The following is a 19243-nucleotide window of genomic DNA, read 5'->3' on the forward strand; positions in this document are numbered from 1 at the left end:
CCCCAACCCATGGCCTCCTCCAGTACGTCCTCCAGCTGCGGGAATATCTTACTCAGGCGGGAACCCTGGCACGGGAAAACTTGAGGGTAGCCCAGGAGAGACATGGGCGAAGCTATAATCGAGAAGCGCAGGTGCGAGAGTTTGCTCCTGGGGACCGGGTCCTGCTGCTCCTGCCCTCAAGTGAATCAAAGTTATTGGCCCGCTGGCAGGGGCCCTACAAAATAACTTGGAAAGTGGGGCCTCGTTACATCGACGGAAGAAGACGCAGTTGTATCATGTAAATCTGCTGGAGCCTTGGCATGATCGGGAGGGCCTGCTAATCGACCTGTGCCCACCCGAACTGGAGCTGGGCCCCGAGGTGGCCCAGGCGGGGGATTCAACTGAACCCCCGCTGGGCAGCTCACTCACGGAGGAACCGCGCAAGCAGGCCAAGTGTCTCCTGCAGGTGTTCCAGCGAACCTTTACGGCAATACCGGGTTACACGACCCTGGCCTGTCACACGATCCGGACCGAACCAGGGAAGATCATACAAGAAACCACCCGGCCGTTGCCGTACCGAATGCGCCAGGAGGTCAAGGAGGAGGTACAGGCCATGTTGGCCCTGGGGGTTGTCGAGCCTTCCCGGAGTGAGTGGCGCAGTCCGATGGTCCTGGTGCCCAAACTAGACGGCACCCGCCGGTTCTGCATAGATTTCCGGAAGGTCAATGCTATATCGCGCTTCGACACCTACCCGATGCCCTGGGTAGACTAGCTACTGGGCCACCTCGGGGAGACCCAGTTTATTACGACTCTAGACCTTAGCAAGGGCTATTGGGAACTCCCACTCGAGGAGGCCTCCAAAGAGAAGACCACCTTTGCCACCCCCTTGGGACTCTCTCAGTTTACCCGGATGCCCTTCGGTCTCCATGGGTCCCCCACGATCTTCCAGTGGCTCATGGATCATCTCTTAACGGCTGCATCAGGAGTATGCCGCTGCATACCTGGACTACGTGGTGATTTATAGCCACTGCTGGGAAGACCATCTAAACCGGGTCGCAGCGGTCCTAAGAACCCTGCGGTAAGTGGGGTTGACAGCTAACCCCAAGAAATGCTGTACAGCCTGGCAGGAGACCACCTACCCCGGCTATACCGTGGGGCGAGGATGAGTAAAACCCCTTGTAGGGAAGGCGCAAGCCCTCGCGGAATGCCCAACGCCAACAAGGAAGCACCAGGTGCGACAATTCCTGGGCCTCGTGGGGTATTACAGGCGGTTCATCCCGCAGTTTGCATCCATTGCAGCACCCCTAACCGGGCTGCTAACTAAGAATAGCCCCCAACAGATACGGTGGACCCCAGAGTGCGAGGTTGCCTTCAGGACACTCCAGGGCTGCCTGTGTCAGGAACCAGTCCTGTATAGTCCAGATTTCGACAAATGGTTCATCCTCCAAACGGATGCCTCAGAGGCCGGCCTAGGGGCGGTTCTATCTCAGGAAGGGGAAGGAGGAGATCACCCGGTGCTGTACCTGAGCCGAAAACTATTTCTCCGGGAGCGAAATTATGCAGTGGTTGAAAAGGAAACCCTCGTGGTGAAATGGGCCTGCAAAGTCCTCCGGTTCTTCCTCCTGGGCGCCCCCTTCACACTCGTCACGGACCATGCCCCCCTCCAGTGGCTAATGCGCATGAAGGATAACAACGCCTGCATCATGCGCTGGTACTTGGCCTTGCAGCCCTATGCATTTACCATCCAGCATCAGGCTGGCAAGGACCATGCCAACACAGACTTCCTATCCCGCCTCGAGGAGATGGAAAAGCCTGGCCCCGACAGGCAGGAGCCAGACTTGAGGGGGGGCGTGTAGCGAGGTGGTGTGGCTCCCCTCCTCCTCAGGGAGGGTCAAGCCCCGTCAGACACCTAAGTGGGCGGGGCCACAGAGCAGTGATCCCACCCCTCAGAGGGTTAGGAGGCGACCTGGAAGTATAAAAGCCTGCCATCAGCGCTCAGTTGGAGCCCAGCCGCTGTCAGGAGCAGACCTGCCAGAGGGTGCTCGTGATTGGGAAATTGCTGAGGCCCAGGGCTGTTGCCCTGACTGGCTGGAGCTTCCCCGCGCCCGCTATGACGAGGAGCTGCCGGAGCCGCCTCGTCCCTGCTGTTACCCCGAGGAACCCCCAGAGCAGGCCTGGCCGGACTTCCCAGAGGTACTGCCGGATCTACCGCCCAGCCCTGGCCGAGAGGGGCCTATGCTACTAGACTTCCCATGGGCTGACGCCACAGATCAGGTGGAGACAGAATGGGAGATTGGAAGTAGCCTGGGGGCAGCCGACTCCAGTCAAGCTGCAAGTATACCTGAACCCATGTCAGTGTGTTGTGGTCAGGAACCCCACTGACCATTAGTGGCGATAGCTGCTACTAGGGCCCTGGGCTGGAACGCAGTGGAGTGGGTGAGCCTGCGTTCCCCCTGCCACCTGTACTTGGGTGGCAGAATCCCCCTCTCCCCGGCCTAAGGAGGCCATCAAGCCTGAACTATTGACTGCTCGACCCTGAGCCACGAGGGTCTGAGCCTGTTGTAACGGTGTGTTTGGTGCCCCGTCCGAACCAAGGGCTGGGCCCCTTTAACTGTGCCACTGCTCGGTCCTGCCCCAAAGAGCCCGAGCTGCATGAACTATTGACCTTGAGCCACGAGGGTCGAAGCCTTTATAACTTGGTGTTTGTTGCCCCGCCCTATAGCAGAAGGTTGGGGCCCCAAGCGATTGTGCCGCGTCGCTCAGCCCTGAAGAAAGGGGCTGATGTAGATGACGTGTATCGAGGCCGGTGTGGCTCCCCTCCTCCTCAGGGAGGGTCGAGCCCCGGCTTTGCGCCTTTACAAGGTGCATAAAGCAATGTCAGAGAGACAAAAACGATTTTAGGGTGAAAGAGCTTGTCAGGTGTTTGCTCCCTAGGGACCATGTCACTGCCCAGGGCTTGCAGTCTTTCAGGAGTGGTGCGCTGGGTTGTATTTAGGAATCTCAAAAGAAAAGGCTAAGATGGCTGGTACACAATATCCAATGAAATCTTGCAAACAATTATACAAATAGACTCTGATACTATTTAAACAACATGGTATTAATACTGATTCAAAACTGAAATTAAAATTATGAGATTAAACATGTGAGAAATGAACTGACATCTAATTTCCATTTCTTAATGCCTAACATTTTGACACTTGCTCCTGCTATCTTGTTTTTAAAGTGATGCACAGCACAGTCACGTTAATTCATGAAAGCACACCAATTACTGACTACTTTGTGTTGCAGAAGCATCTGATTAAGCAGCTAATTAAAACTGTAAGTAGAAATGCATCAACACAGCTTAGCTCCAGTGCATTTAAATGTGAATGAAAAGTTTCTAAATTAAATACATGGCAGGATGGTAAACGGAGATATTCACGTGCCTCTACCCAGTCCTGTTCACTTCTTGTCCCAACCCTCCATGAGTTCTAGCCTCTTGGTCAACTCAGCTCTCAGTCCCACATCAGCTGTGCCCTCTCCCACACTAACCCGTTTCTACTGCGGTTCTTCATCTCCCTTGTCCAGGCAGGGATTGGAGCTGCAGCCCCTAAGGCACCTGTATTAATCACTGTTTCACGTACTGGGGCTATTTAGATTTCAGGGAACGATTATCAGAGTTACTGACTCTGGGAGGTGGGAGAGAGGAGAGGCTGAGCATGAGTTTGCTCCTCACACTCCGTAGGGCCGTTTTCAACCCTGTAGCCTCCATATTACCTCATCCTCCACCCTGACCCATGGGTCTCTGCTCATGTGTCAGTGTCACCTTCTGATCAGAATGCCACTGCCCTCAGCAGAGCTCCCAGACAGGAGCTATGTCACGATGGGGTTACAGTACTGAGGGTAAAATACACCACAGGGAGGGTGGAATTATCCTCAAAGGATGCAGTACAGTCCAGGAAATGAAAGAATTCAGGTATTTAGTTACTTAAAAGTACGCTTGAAAGGATTGGCTTTTTATTAATAAATTGCAGTAAATGTTGATTTCACTGTACACACACACACACACACACACACACACACACACACACACACACACACAAACCTATTTTGGTAATATACACAAATGCTTCTGGAGAAAGTCAAGTTTGATTTAAGGATATTTACACTGTATATTTTGCATGTGACATTGACAATTTGTGTTTGAACAGTTATAAAAATTTGGCATTGGGAATCTCATTTACTGTCATTAAATATTTGTTGTCTGACCACCCCCATAACTTCCCACAGCTCTGAACACTGAAACTGTAAACATTGAAAAAAAGACTTAAAATAAATATATCTTCTATTGAAATTAAAAAGAAATCGACAAAATGAATATTGTCAAACCCACTTAACAGCAATCGCAGTATGCCAGGGGATGGAATTTCACAGCTAAGGCCCCCAATCTTAACTCTGCCCTGTGGTGGCACCATGCAATCGCCATAGGGCTATGAATAAGGCATTTTAGTGTACAAAGTCCCAGATTAGATTATACCAATTTGTAAAGACACATGAGCTCTCTCCTTCAGGGTGTGACCTGCACTGGGTTGTTTCTTTTATTGATAATTCCCAGAAGTCAATAGATAAATACGGGCGAGTCTCATCTTATGCTGGGGTTACATTCCGCTGTCAGCGCGTAAAGCGAAAATCGCATATAATCAAAATTACATTGAGTGTAATGGTGGGCGCAATCGCCTGCACTAAGGGACAGTATTTAAATTGTTATTTTTCTATTTTTGCCAACTTTGCAAAGCTGAGTTCACTCGTTAAATGCGCGTAAGATGAGACTCGCCTGTAAGAGTCTATCAGTTATGAAGTGGCCATTTTGGATGTCTGAGGCGTGTCTGTTATTTTGCACTAGAGGCCAGGTCCTTGGAGAGACGGAATCTTGGTTTCATTTTAACTTGTCCATGCTCAGAAGCTTCCGGAGTTTGGTTCAAAGTATTTCCATGTTTCCCTGACCTGTTTTTAGAAGTGCTGCTGTAGAAAGTGGGGAGGGGCAGGAACTCACGGCAGGATCAGTAGCTGAGTCCCGTAGATATTTATAGCTCATAGGAAGGAGGACGGGGATTGGTGGGTGTCTAGGGATTTAATAATAATCACAAATATCATCGTTCTTAATGAATTTTCATCTTCTAATTCCCGTAACCCACTAATTATCCCTGGCTGCCCCTCAGCTTGTGGAATGGACAAAAGCCCCATCTGAATTCTCTCACATTGCCCTTCTCGTCCTGGAGGCTGCAGGATAACATCCACATTTCACTCCAGATCAACCAATCCTCTCAGGGAGAAGGAAATGGCTTCAGTAGAGCTGGCTCAGGTGAGAGATTACCAGGGAGCTGGTGGTGAGTTGTGCTTGGAGGGAAAGGAGCAGTAAATGCATAGGAGGGTAGGAGCTGCTGGAGCTGGTGGGAGGCAGGAACTATAGGGTGGAGAAAGGGAGGGGACCAGATGTGACAAACCTGCTGAGACTTGGTTAATGTAGGATGTGATGGGTTGTCACCCCAGGGTACAGTCTGGGGGGCTTCTGGGAATTGCTGTGCCCGCTAACCCTCAAGCTGGACTGGCCTTTCTCACACTGCTTTGCTGGAGATTCAGCCAGCCTCTCCAGGCCCTGTTCTCAACACAACAGCAGGTGGCACCATACAGCCAACTAAGCTACCTGAGTGCTTTACCTAAGCCACTCAAGGACAGAGAGAAGACAATAGCCAATTTCCCAGCTCCCCAACCTTTCACACCTGCTGTAATATAAATCCAGAATTATACCATCTTATACTGCACAGGGGTCTGTATAATGTAAGCTCATTAATACAGTTCACCTTCCCTTCGATATGGGACAGATAATGCACAACCAGCTTGTGCTAACCAAGCTGAGATTTTCTCTGGACACTTCACTCAAAATACACAGGTTAAGATAAAGCATAAAACAAGTTTATTAACTACAGAAAGACAGATTAAGTGATTTTTAACTGATAGCAAACAGATCAAAGCAGATTACTTAGCAAATAATCAAAAACTCAAACTAAGCCTAACAAACTAGATGGATAGAATTTGAATGAGCAATTTCTCACCCTGACTGATGATACAAACACCAAGTTTCCATACACAGGCTAGAAATCCCTTTACCCTGGGACCAGCACTTCCCCCAGTTCAAACTTTGTTCCTCAGGTGTTTCCAGTTCTCTTGTGTGGGGAATGAGGCCAAGAGATGATGTCACACCCCACCTTATATAGCTTTTCCATATGGCAGGAACCCTTTGTTCCAAACTCACTTCCCAGTCCAGTGTGTGGAAAAATACGGGTACCAAAATGGAGTTCAGTGTCATGTGGTCTGGTCACCATAGTATAGTAAAGAGTCTTGCACTGTGTCTGCATACTTATAAGTTATGGATACCATTGGAAACAGAGATCGAGGGGTAAGGGAGCCTATCAGAATAAGGCCTCCTTCAGTTGACAGTGTCTCAGTGACCTGACAAAATGGTAACTAAGAGAGGTATTTTATACATTTCCTTATGGTAATGCGATGGCCATATACTACATCTGCTCCTTTTCTCTGATTACAGTAATGTCAATAGCTGCCCCAACCCATATGTGGCCTTTGGGAAGTCCATAATTAAGCATCAAGCATTAATACTCATGATTTACATCACTTACTTATTAATAATTCTAATACATGAATGCGGCCCAACTGCTGAGATACTGCATAGCAACCTAACTGCTAAAGCCCGCCCCTGCTTTCAGAATCCTGTGGGTATTGCACCTGTTGGTGATTACGTGTTAGTTTTTCAAAATGTGGGGTCAATATATCTCACCTGGCATTCTCTCCTTATCCTGAGGCCTGTTCAGGTAAATCCCAGACTTCAGCAGAATCACTCCCACAAAGCCCCAACTTAATATAAGGTCCTTGCCTTTAGCAAGCTCAGGATCTCTTTACTTTACCGCGGCCAGCTGACCTATGCTGCACAACTCCAGCTGCATGAATAATGTAGCTGGAGCAAACATAACTTAGGTTGAGTTACTGCCGAGTGTGCACTGGGGGGGGGGTCGATGGGAACGCATCGGGGTAGAGTACAGGGATTGACTGGAGAGCCATCTGCAGTCAATCTGCAGTTGATTTGGCGGGTCTTAACTAGACCCACAAAATTGACCACCAGTTGCTCAATCTCAGAGCGTCGATCTTGGCTGTAGTATAGATGTGCTCTTAATAGCCCATTTATCTATTGTTGGAGAAAAACTCAGTTCTCGCTCTTTGGTTGGGTGCAAAAAAGCCAGATGCTTTATTTATTCTCAAGCAATTGCAAAGAGGGAGGGAGTGTGCTAGGACACAGGGTTTCCCCAGTCCTAGGCAGGTCTCTGTCCAGGTAAACAATTCCAGCAGCATTTATACTTTTTGCTACATACAATAATAAGCAGCAGCTGAATTTTGTTTATACATAGGCTATCTTGATATCTTATTTTTCTCACTTCTATTTAGACGCCAGTCTACATTCATTATCGACACAAGGTCACAACAACTTCTCCCACAGTTCTTTCCCACTCACCTCACATAATCCTCGCTTCTACAAATCTCATGTTAGTATGGTTACAGCTAGCCTGACTCTAACAGAAACTGTCATGCATAAAAATCCCCTACAAATCCCTGTCAGTCCTTTCTCTGCTTCCACACCAGGTTCACCTCTCCTTGCCCCTCCATGCATGTTCCAAGCTAATATGCAATTTTCTGATAATGACATTTTATCTCTAGCGAATATAAAATTGCCCACAAGACTATGAGACTTGAGAAGATGGAGTTCTGCATAACCAGCCTTGAGATCCAGCCTTAGTGACACCAGATTGCACAGGAAACCCATCCCTCAGCCTCCCTGGTATCATCTGGCCCATCTCAGTCTGTGAAGTATTCATGCTTTCCAAGGGCTGGCTCAAAGATACAGATACCAGACATAACTAGGGCCAGTGTTTGCTGGCAACGAAAACAGTCATTCCCAAGCATGAGCAATATATAATCCTTTACAGCCCGAAAGTGCATTGGGGGGAGGGGACAGGAGCCAACTGTGTGGGGGAGGTGGGGTCCAGCCACTAGGCATTGAGAGCCTAGAGCCGGCTATGTGCTGGGGAGACAGCACATCAACCAGCTGTGCGCAGAGGAGATGAGCAGGGGAGAGGTCCTATTGATGCAGTCGAGAGCAAGTACAAGCGCCATCTGCTCTGCAGCACAATGAGGGAGCCCAGCATCCCAAAGGAAGCTCCACCGTGTTTCTTCTGAGCCCAGGCTTGTATGTGGAGGGATGAAATTGGCAGCAAGTCTCAAAAGAAGCCAGCCCCCAGCCTCTGCCCTGTGTCTCCAGGCAGAAATCTGGGGTTTGTGACCCTGCATCCCCACCCACCCTCTGTTCAGCTATTCTGGATTGGAAGGGTGATTCCAGAAATGAAGAGTAACTTCAGGGGAAAATGCAGTAATAGCAGCAATTTCCAGAAAACACTGGCCCTAGTCATAACATTAAATACAATAGGCTCAAGATCTATACCTGCATTCATCAGATCTGTCGCTCTGCCTTCACATAGTTCACGCTGCTGGTGGGTTCCACCTTTTCCCTCTTCTGTGTCTGTCTTGTCTATTTAGACTGTAAATTCTTCAGGGCATGGGCCATCTACTGTTCTGGGTTTGTACTATGCCTAGAACAACAGGGGCCCACGGTTCTTTGGCTCTTAGGCACTAAGATCATTAATATGATTTATAATAATCATAACTCTCCTGCCACTATGAGAGAAGGAAGCCGGCCTTGGGATGTTACATCTTAAAAATGAACTGGGGTTAAAACCATGCAATATTCCTTGCTACAAGTATCTCAAAAATTCCAAAAGGACCTCCCTTGTTTTCTTTGCCTTCCCAGGATTTTCAATTTCCAAACCTGATGTGATCTCGCAGCTGGAATGAGGGGAACAGCCGTGGGTCTCAGACATCTATGGCTCCGAAAAAAAGTGCTCCCGAGAACTGTCTGCACAGGTGAAGAATTGGCTAAACCATCTCAAAAACTGTCCATGAATACAGGAAACCTTTGAGATACCCTGCAAAGACTCTCCAAGTTGTGAGCTCTCCAAGTTCAGGATTGTTCCCTGCAGATGTGCAATCATTAGGCAGATGTCATTCATGACTTCCCACCTGTCCTGACTGACGGTTGGCAGCAGGTCCCTCCCCAATCTCACTTTCCCCTGAGATTTCTGGTGAGATGCAAACCCAGAACTGATCCCTTCCTCTCTCTCTCCCCTGGGGAAGATCAGCTCCTGATAAGTTTGATCTCTCCTGTACATATTTTGGTTTGTTCATTCTTTTTCCATTCCTCTCTCTGAGATTTCTTTTCTCTCTGGTGCAGGGAGTGACCTATGTCTGGATTCTCTCTGTCTCCCATCAGGTGATGGGACGGTGAGTGAGAACGAGGAGACACCCCAGCAGGAAGATGCTGAACAAGTAGAAACACATGGGATGTTATCAGGAAGTGCCAAAGGGAATGTTTCCAGGAGTTGTGCACTCCCAGAAAAAGCAAAAGCCTGTGAGACTAAGCATAGGCCAGAGGAAAACTTCAGTAGCCACTCAGACCTTATTACCCGTGAGAGCATCAACTTGAAAGAGACACGCTACACATGCCATGAGTGTGGGAAACGCTTCAGTTATAGCTCAGCCCTTAGCATACTTCAGAGAATTCACACGGGTGACAAACCCTCGGAGTGTGGGAAATGCTTCATGGATCATTCAGCCCTCATCTCACATCAGATAATCCACAAAGGAGAGAGACCCTACATGTGCTCCGAGTGCAGGACAAGCTTCAATAAGAGCTCAAATCTTATCACACGTAGGAGAATCCACACAGGTGAAAAACTATATGGATGCTCCGACTGTGGAAAACACTTCATTGATCATTCAACCCTCATCTCACATCAGATAACCCACACAGGAGAGACGCCCTTCACATGCTCTGAGTGTGGGAAATGCTCCATTCATCGTTCAGCCCTCATCTCACATCAGCGCTCTTCCCTGATTCTTCTGAATGCTGCCCCAGAGGGGCATTTTCTTCTTTCACTCATGACTGCTGTTCTGTGACAGCTAGAGTGGCTCTCAACACTCAATTGAAGTGGACAAATAAGCAGGCTGGTAGCAGAGTCTGTGTGAGGGAAGATCTCAGCGTTTTAAGGGTCTAACTGGCTCCTACGATGTCAGTTGATTGCCTCAAGTGTTCTCTTCAAGTGGGTTCAGAAAAGCAGCAGGAAACAGGAAGCTCCCTGAAAAGCTGATGTGAATCAGTCCAGGCTCCTGGGGTTGCTTGAGAGGTACATAAGAGGCTCCTCCTCCTCTCACTCCCTGCAGCTCCTACTGCTTTCTGTTATTCCCTCTCACCTTTTCTCCTGCTAGCCTATTATGTCTCTTGAGCCCTCCTTCCTCCAGCACAGCACTCCACCCTCTCTGTGCATCTCGAGCAGAGAGAATACATTATGTAACAGCACCAGACACAATTTTCTACAGTCTGGGTCTTAGTGGCGCCCCCGCACAGTCTGGCACCTGAGGCGGGAACTTCTGTTCACCTCATAGTGAGGCCAGCCCTGTCCTGTGGACACAGAGAACCTAACTCCAATTGAGGTCAGCCAGGGAGGCTGGATGTGCACATTGCAGGAAATAGACCGTGAGGGCAGCATAATTCACTGAAAAACCGCGTCTTGCTAATTGCAACCCAGGTTCTCACTGTGTGGCTCTTTGTCCTGCCTCTGTTGCCTAGAGCCTGAGCAGAGCTTTCTGAGAGCTGCTGCTGCTGCTGCTGCTCTTGCCAGCCATCAAAGCGCATTTCCCATTGTTGCTCTTCTGGCTACAGATGCTCGACTGAAGCAGCTCTGCGGAGATCCCAGCCTCGCTCTTTAATGTCCATTCTCCCCGTGCTTGCATGGCACTTCATGGACCATTGAGTAGCCTCAGGAAAACATCCCAGTTGGGGACACAGGCACCAGCAACCGATTCCCCAAGTGAAAGTCCCCTTCGCAATCCAGGGAGCCTTAGCCTGAGTTGTCTGGAGCACAGGGTTTGGCCCATGGTGACTGCAGACACTGCCCCTCCTGCACAGCCGCATGGTGAGGCCTGGGACCCCCCTAGCCCGTCAGAACTCGGCTCTCCCGCATTCTGCTGAGCGGCGGCGATCTGTGGGAACAGAAACCCTTTGTTAGAGACAGAAATTCTCCTCACAGGAACACTCTGTCAGTGGCTGCCAGATGCCTTTCCTGGAAAACCCAAATGCGCAGCCCTTCGGGTTCCCACAGCGGAGATCTCTGCTCATTCACTGGTCACCCGTGGCTGAAGTCTCTGACGGGTGAATGTTGAGGGGACTCTGCAGACAGTCCCTTCTCCAGCACCCATAATAGGAGGATGTTTGGCCTTGTGATGTGAGGCCCGGGTCCGAGAATCAGGGCTCCTGGGTTCTGTGACTCTGGAAGGGGGCGTGCTCTAGTGGGTGGAGCTGGATTGGATGACACTGAGGGAGCGCAGCTGGTGCTGAAGGACCCTGGTTCAATCCCTCCCAATTCCTGTGGGGTCTACACGTGGCCATGACTTTACTTACCTATCAGTGAAGGTTGTTCAGACTATTCCTGGACATGTCTTACATCTGCTTCTGGCCATCTCTGAGATGCAGTTCCTTCATCTACACAAGGACATGGCACATCAAGGTCAATCCAGCAACTCCCATCTGGTCTTCACCTCCTAATGGATGGCGAGTCTGAGCCTGACCACAGAAAGCCAGTGTGGTTTTCTTCAGGGGAATCTGCTGGCGCTCCTGCTCCACCTTACTCCCCCACACTATAAAGGTTTTCCGAAGATACCACTATTCTCGGATAAACAAAGCAGCCAAGAGAAGGTCAGGGTGGGTGGATTTACTGAGCAGACTAGTTTGAAGGGAAGAACAGATTTCTTCCCTGCTCTACGGAGATTCCCATAGGAAAAGTATCTGATGGTGAGGTTGGGGGCAATGGAAGCCTTGTTTCGGACCCATCATGCATATTCCCAAAAGAGAGTGCGCTGGACGGTGGCAAGTTGTACAACAGGATACCTACCCATCGAGTACTGCACTCTGCATCAGTACACGTACCAGGAGTGCTCATGCACACCACCGACACAAGGAGCCAAGTGTGCATGCACACAAGCACGTAGTAATTGCAGCAGCTGTGTGCCAATAGGACTTGAGTCAACATAAATTTGTGATGTAGGCATGACCTTAAGCTTACCAGAGCCCCTATTAGCAGATGCTAATCAAGGCTCTTTGATTGTTTTTAAATAGGATTTCTCTGTTTTTTATCTGAAGAATAATGTAGGCTTGCTTCTAAAGACCCGTGTAGTCACATATGTGTGGCAACTATTCTGGTATCAGCCTCTCAAGAGGAAGGAAGCAAGTAGGTCTGTTTAAGCAGACTGTCTTGGCTAGGGAATACACAATGAAGGCAGGAAACTGTACAACCTGGAAATACCCCGGTCAGAAGGGTGAGACACACGCATCTCCACCTGAGGGAGGAACAGCTGGGCAACTGGAAGCCTGAAGGCAGACACCCTTGCTGAGATGCAGATGCAGTCACCCTGAACTGTGACAGAAAACTGGAGAGAAGAAACTCCTGTAATGAGCAGTCTAGGAAGACAGGAGAGTCATCTTGGCTTACTTTTAATTTACAGTTTGGGTGATGGAGTGAAAAACTATATGGCAGAAGTGTCCTCTAGGAAGGAGGAAGTACAAGGGATTTTATCCAAAATCCTGAGAAACACATGGGCAGTAAAATGCTACCCTTCCATTTAAAAAGCAGGGCCAGATGCCTGCTCAGGGAAGTTTTATGGGTAACCCCAGCAGCTGCCAGTCAAACAAGGCTCAACTGCAACTTTAGTGAAGTTTTGGAGTGAGATTTAAGTTCTCTGCACACTGCCCAACAGAATTGTGACAAACAGGGGCTGCATCACTTTAAGAGAAGGAAATAACTGGAGAAACCCAAATCCCAAACTTAAGACCTTCCAGCATAATAACAGTTAAATAGTTACTGCATCACATAGGCAAGTGGATACTATTTAGGTGGCATCACTGCGGATGGGGTTAAATGGAGAAATGGCATTCATGTAGGGGAAGCAGAAGTGGGTGACAACTTGGGCAGCAGTGACCATACGATGGTTGAGTTCAGAATCCTGAAGAAAAGGAAGGAAGGAGAGCAGCAGAATACGGACCCTGGCCTTCAGAAAAGCAGATTTTGACTCCCTCAGGGGACAGATGGGCAGGATTACCTGGGAGGCTAATATGAGGGGCAAAGGAGTCCAGGAGAGCTGGCTGTATTTTAAAGAAGCCTTATTGAGGTTGCAGGAACAAACCATCCTGATGTGCAGAAAGAATAGCAAATATGGCAGGCGACCAGCTTGGCTTAACAGAGAAATCTTCAGTAAGCTTAACACAAAACGGAAGCTTACATGAAGTGGAAACCTGGACAGATGACTAGAGAGGAGTATAAAAATATTGCTCGAGCATGCAGGGGTGTAATCAGAAAGGGCAAAGCCCAATTGGAGTTGCAGCTAGCAAGGGATGTGGAGGGTAACAAGAAGGGTTTCTACAGGTATGTTAGCAACAAGAAGGTCAGTGAAAGTGTGGGCCCCTTACTGAATGGGGGAGGCAACCTAGTGACCGATGATGTAGAAAAAGCTGAAGTACTCGATGCTTTTTTTGCCTCTGTCTTCACAGACAAGGTCAGGTCCCAGATTGCTGCATTGGGCAGCACAGTATGCAGAGGAGGTGAGCAGCCCTCAGTGGTGAAAGAACAGGTTGAGGACTATTTAGAAAAACTGGACATGCCACAGTATTCTTGCCAGCAAGTTAAAGAAGTATGTATTGGATGAATGGACTATAAGGTGGATAGAAAGCTGGCTAGATCGGGCTCAATCGGTAGTGATCAACGGCTCCATGTCTAGTTGGCAGCTGGCAGCAAGCGGAGTGCCCTGGGGGTTGGTCCTGGGGCCGGTTTTGTTCAACATCTTTATTAATCTGGATGATGGGATGGATTGCACCCTCTGCAAGTTTGCAGATAACGCTAAGGGAGGGGAAAGGTAGATACGCTGGAAGGTAGGGAAAGAGTCCTGAGTGACTTAGACAAATTAAAGGATTGGGCTAAAAGAAATCTGAGGAGGTTCAACAAGGACAAGTGCAAAATCCTGCACTTAGCACAGAAGAATCCCATGCACTGCTACAAGCTGAGGAGTGACAGCGGCAGTTCTGCAGAAAAGGACCTGGGGATTACAGTGGATGAGAAGCTGGATATGAGTCAACAGTGTGCCCTTGTTGCCAAGAAGGCTAACAGCATATTGGGCTGCATTAGTAGGATCATTGCCAGCAGATCGAGGGAAGTGATTGTTCCCCTCTGTTTGGCACTGGTGAGGCACATATGGAGTACAGTAGAGCTGGGGACGAGAATGGTGATTCAGTTTCACAGAGAATTTAGAAATGTGTGGTTTTCTTTTTGAATTGGAATAAAGTCAGACTTTAAAATCTTAAAATCCTCCATGAAATGGTATTATCGTTCTCCACCCAGCTCTCCCCCCCCCCACCCAGTATTGCCAAATCTTGAAATTTTCTCATGAATCTTGCAATATTGGGGGGGGGGGGTTGAGGCCTCATGTGATTACATGAGACTATCAGAAAGCAAGTTTCTCGCCTTCCTGATTGCAGTCAAAAAACCTGAAAATGTGATGTAGCAGCACAGAAACCAATGAATAAAAACAGCCCAAAATATATGGGGTTAAAAAAAATCTCATGATTTTAGGCCAGACTCATGATTTGTTTGGTTGGGGGGGGATCTGATTTTTGACAGCTTGGGTTTGGCAACACGGCATGCAAACACAATTCAGCTCAAGTGACTGATAAGTCTCCAATTTAGCACTGGATAAGGAAAATGACAGCATGAAGTTAGGAATTGTTTTCTGTTCTATTCTGTGCAATGAAACCTGTCACTGACTTACGCAAAACATAGGCCTTTAAAACTGGTTATATGAGTCAGGATTCACACAGCTCACCTACGTATAAAACAGGTTTTGACCCTAGGGTTGAGGGGAAATTCTCTCTTTAGAGAAGAGAGAAAAAGTGAAGTCTTAACTCCTTAGCCAGCCTACTTGCCTCAGCCACAGAACACAGGAAGAGCCAGGCAGGAGCCTTCTACAGCCCTTACCCATGAAAGGTTGACTGGATCTGCACATTTCTTTAATATTCTGTAATGTGCAGAACTGTAGCCTACAGTGATTTCATCTTATACCTTAGTTATTATTAGTTATCACAAACAACCACACAATTTATAGTCTCTGCTAGTCCCCCCTTCAGCTAGCAGTGGCTCCAGACATCAGCGCAGCAAGCGCTTGCCTGGGGCGCCAAGCCGTGGGGGTGGCCCTGCTGGTCCCTGCAAGGGCGGTAGGCAGGCTGCCCTTGGCGCACCCCTGCGGTAGGTCCACCAGTCCCGCAGATTTGGCGGCAATTCGGCAGCGGGTACGCCAAAGCTGTGGGACAGATAGACCTCCCGCAGGCAAAGGCGACAAAACACCACAACAAGATTTGCTGCATCGCTCATCTCTCCCTGGTAGATTGTGTTGTGCTGTGAAGTACATGACCTACTTTGTTTACTTCACTTTACCTGCTCATGTCACAATAGGATAAATGGGCTGTTGTCAGAACTCTGATTCACGCTGGCCTGGTTTGCATGGTAAAGATGAAAGTGCTTCTTCACAGGCACAGCTGCCTTCAGGGAGGAGACCTGGCAATTCAATATGGGGCACCAGAGCAGCTCTGCAAAGCACTGCTTCAGGCCACTAGCTCAGCCCCGTTTTCTTTTTAACCCCTGGTTCATAAGGTGACAGAAATAATACTTAGTGACACTGCAAATACATGGCCTACAACTATGCTAACTGCTGTTCACGTTCTGCCCAGGGATTGATTAAATTAATGGAATGTAAAGGCCCACTCTGAACCTTTGCTGAAAACTCCACCCAATTGTTTAAAGTTCAAGTTTAACTTATTCTTTAAAAAACTATTTTATTTTAGCCTCTCAAAGTCCTGGTTTCAGCCCACGTGGAAGATGATGATATTCGGGAAAGCTGCAAGAAAATTGGCTGTTATCACTCTTTCCCCAAACATACCATGAATCTTATAAGGAAGCCTGCTCTCTTGTTTTGTCCAGTCTAATTTCCGTAGCAAAAGAGATGCATGTAAGTATCCATTCCAAAGTGAGAACATAAGAACAGCCAAAGGTCCATCTAGCCCAGTATCCTGTCTTCCAACAGTGGCAAGTGCCAGGTGCTTCAGAGGGAATGAACAGAGCAGGGAATCATCTAGTGATCCATCCCCTGAGGCCCATTCCCAGCTTCTGGCAAACAGGCCAGGGACGCCAACCCTGCCCATCCTGGCTAATGGCCATTTATGGACCTGTCATCCGTGAACTTATCTAGTTCCTTCTTGAACCCAGTTATAGTCTTGGCCTTCACAACATCCTCTGGCAAAGAGTTCCACAGGTTGACTGTATGTTGTGTGAAGAAATACTTCCTTTGGTTTGTTTTAAATCTGCTGCCTATTAATTTCATTTGGTGACCCCCTAGCTCTTGTGTTATGAGAAGGAGTAAATTCCACACATTTCATGATTTTATAGACTTCTATAATATCCTCCCCACCTTAGTGACCTCTTTTCCAAGCTGAAAAGTCTGTTTTATTAATTTCTCCCCATACAGAAGCTATTCCATACCCCCATGTCAAACCCTACAGAGATTTAAACAATGGGGCAGAAAGAGAAGCTGGGTGGGAGGGAGCAGAATCTAGTGTACTTGGCTGGCATAAGGACACCAGGAATCAATTAGGGTGAGGTGAGGAGAGCCAGGTAAAGGGCCAACATCTCAATCGCTTATTTGAGAGCAAAAAAGGCTAATTTCCCCAGGCTGCTCAGAAGGTTGGGGCCAAGCAAGAGGCAGAGGCAGTGAAAGGGTCTTGGGGAATTTTCTCCTGATTTAGTGCCCACTGCTAGCCATGAACAAGATACGGCAGCCAGTGGCTGGAAATCAATTCCACCCAGCCTCCCCCATTTCTCATTTGTACCTTCTTGCTCAGAGTCATACTTGGTTCAAACGTGGTCTCCCCAGCAGTCACATCAGCGGAATCTTCCAGTTTGAAGGATCCCTCAGAATCTCATTTGGGCCTCAGGATGGTCCTAGGACTGAAGACCAGACACGCACATTAGCCTAGTCCAATGCTGCCCCACCAATCAGTCTTATTTAGGAAACAGACTTATGGATCCTAGTATTCAACCTGCCCTTGCTGTGAACAGCAACTCTAGAGAAAGTGGCATGGGCACGAGAAGGCACATGTCACAAGGCAACTGGTTCTTCAAGGTGACGAGGGATCAAAGATCAGCTTAAACAAACCTGCTCTACTAACTTTAGCTGAAGAGTAACAAGCTTCATGACCAACTTCTGCTGGTGAGAGAAAAGAGCAGCTCTGTGTATCTCAAAAGCTTGTCTCTCCACCACCAGAAGTCGGTCTAATACAAGATGTTACCTCAGTTACCCTGAGACGCAATACAGCTACAACCCTGCACACAGCTTAAGAGTAAGCAGTTGCACCACGTAGCAATGTGATGCCTCCTGCTGGTCTCTTTTGGGAATTAGCTCTCCAGCCATTGGAGCACCCTCTGTAGTTCTGTATCCCGCTGCCCGGACACCATGCCCTGTTATCTGGGGCGCTTCCCCCTGGCAATAACCCCTCAGTCTTCGGATCACTCCTCCCCGGGGAACCCCCACCCACTATCCCCTCTTGCCTCAGTATACAGCTACTGCCAGTCATTGTCTAGCCCCCACGCCCTGGGGCAGACTGCAGTATCAGCCACTCAGCACTGGCAAGGTTGGGTTTGGACCTGCTGCCTTGGCCTACCCCTGGGCTGCCCTCTGCAACCCCCAGGACCTGTTGACCTTATGCTAGGTTGCAGCCTGGGGCTTTCCAGGCTGGAGCTCCCCAGCTTTCCCCAGTCCTGCTCCACTCAGGTACCCTGTCTCAAGCTCCCCACAGCCAAGCCCTTCTCCCTCTACAAACAGACAGACTGCTGAGCTCCTGGCTCATTGCCTCTTATATAGGTCCAGCTGAGGCTTGATTGGCACATGGCCCAGCTGCAGCTGCTTCCAGCCTAGTAGCCACTTTCCCTGCCACAGCCCTCTCCCAGGGCTGTTTGAAGCCCTTCAGAGCACGAGCAGGGTGACCACTCTACTACACACAGGAACAGGAAAAAGAGGATCATTTATCTGAAATACTACCTCCTCTTCGCATGAAATGGTACAGTCCAACCGTTTGTCAATGGCTACAGTGAATAGTTTTCAAAGAAAGTTAATACTGACATGACGCATAATAAAACTATTTTCTCATCTCTTTTAAAGCAGAGGCTAAATTTGTTAGTCTCCCTCTCATCCCTACGTACATCAGGATCCTGTGAACAGCAGCAAAGTAGGTAGTTAACAATCAAAGCCACTGACATTATGTACTTCCCTCCTCCCCCTTTTCACCCCCCCCCCATGATGTTCGAAATTCTTTGTATCAACTCAATCTAAAATCAGCTAATTTTGCTTTCTAGGTTACCAGGGTGGGAGGTTTGGAGCAGAGGCCTCCCAGTAACAGACTGCTAGTCAAACTCAGTTGCAAAAACGGCAGATAAGGCTGCTATTTGGAATCAGAAATGATCAGGATGGTCTGTGAGGCAGTTAAAATCAGCTAAGTTCCTCTTCGGATGTTTTTAAAAAGCGATGAATAAATGGAGTGCAGTATATTTTTTGCACAGTTTGGACCAGAGGCACATGTTCATGTCAGCTACCAGGCAGAAGGGGCTGCCATTACCTATCCTCTGAGAAGCATTTGCCAGGTTGCAGCAAGTTAGCCCAAAAGGCTGGAGACCAGTAGGAAGACTCCCACATTCATATACTTTAACCCTGCAGGCTGGCAAAGCAGATGGAGCTACTAACATGGCAAGATGCACCAGGATAGTCAGTGAAATTTACCATCGTTTCTAACACAGGGATAGACCTTACATTGCCAAGTTGGGTGCGTAGGCACCACTAGTTTGTGGAGGCCCATGTTCGTCTTTCTGAATTAGATTATACGGAAGTTATTGGGTAGATGTTGGATGCATCCAGCGTCAAGGTCCGAGCACCAAATGCAGTAGTACTCACCAGCAGATAC

Source organism: Gopherus evgoodei, unplaced genomic scaffold, assembly GCF_007399415.2.
Source record: "Gopherus evgoodei ecotype Sinaloan lineage unplaced genomic scaffold, rGopEvg1_v1.p scaffold_63_arrow_ctg1, whole genome shotgun sequence".
In the NCBI taxonomy this organism is placed as follows: Eukaryota; Metazoa; Chordata; order Testudines; family Testudinidae; genus Gopherus; species Gopherus evgoodei.